Source organism: Haemaphysalis longicornis, unplaced genomic scaffold (assembly GCF_048455015.1).
Source record: "Haemaphysalis longicornis isolate Haplotype H1 unplaced genomic scaffold, Haemaphysalis longicornis Haplotype H1 scaffold_3, whole genome shotgun sequence".
Classification (NCBI taxonomy): Eukaryota; Metazoa; Arthropoda; class Arachnida; order Ixodida; family Ixodidae; genus Haemaphysalis; species Haemaphysalis longicornis.
The window spans coordinates 16308175-16309166 of NW_027526335.1; the positions used below are offsets into that span (position 1 = coordinate 16308175).

General features: G+C 38.2%; 1 non-coding gene across 1 annotated transcript; it reads right to left on the bottom strand.

Moving 5' to 3' along the window:
- Positions 1–617: 617 nt before the first annotated feature.
- Positions 618–690, bottom strand: Trnat-cgu (transfer RNA threonine (anticodon CGU)). Its single transcript has one exon. It is a non-coding gene; the product is annotated as a tRNA-Thr (tRNA).
- Positions 691–992: the final 302 nt, after the last annotated feature.

Sequence of the window (992 nt, forward strand, 5' to 3'; positions counted from 1 at the left end):
GCGGAGTAGAAAGCCAAACTCGGGGCTAGTGTGTCGTCTGTGTAGCATTAAATTTATCGCTTCCTCCCAGGATATATATATATATATATATATATATATATATATATATATATATATATATATATATATATATATATATATATATATATATATATATATATACGTATCGTATCCCACCTGGCGGGCATTTTTTCTCCACTTTCTTTCCAAATTCTTTATCTGTTTCAATGACCTACCACATCCTCCCCTTTGCTTTCCAAGGTTTTCTTGATTGCCAACTTTTATTTCTGTATTAATTCAACGAGCCCCTCATTTTCCTATTCGTATTCGCTATATATGCCAACCCTTATTTCTGTCTTATTTCAACGAGCCCCTCATTTCCTATTCTGATTCGCTATATATATATATATATATATATATATATATATATATATATATATATATATATATATATATATATATAGCGAATACGAATAGGAAAATGAGAGACACGTTAAATTAAGACAGGAATAAGGGTTGACACTCAAGAAAACCTCGGAAAGCAAAGGGGAGGATGTGGTAGATCATTGAAACTGATAAAGAATTTGGAAAGACAGAAAGAAAGTGGAGAAAAAATGCCCGCCGGGTGGGATCCGAACCCACGACCTCCAGAATACGCGTCTGGTGCGATGACCACTACGCTACCGGCGGGGCTATTTTCCCCTCCACTTTCTGGGGTATTTATGTTAAGGTATTTTTGTTTCTGAGCCTGGGGGTGGTAGCCAGCGCCACTCGGACTACTCGGGGTGAAGGGAAACTTCTTTTTAGCCGCCGGGCCGTGAGAAGGCGCGGGCACACTCTTCACCTATTTGTTCATATGCCTGTCCCTGTAATGTTCTCTGGGTAGGTACACTTAAATTTCTAAGCTGTGCTTGCAAACTGTTTCAGAGGCATTGAAACCATACGTGTAGATATATGGGCAACGATGTTTGACCCCGAATTGCAAAAAAAAA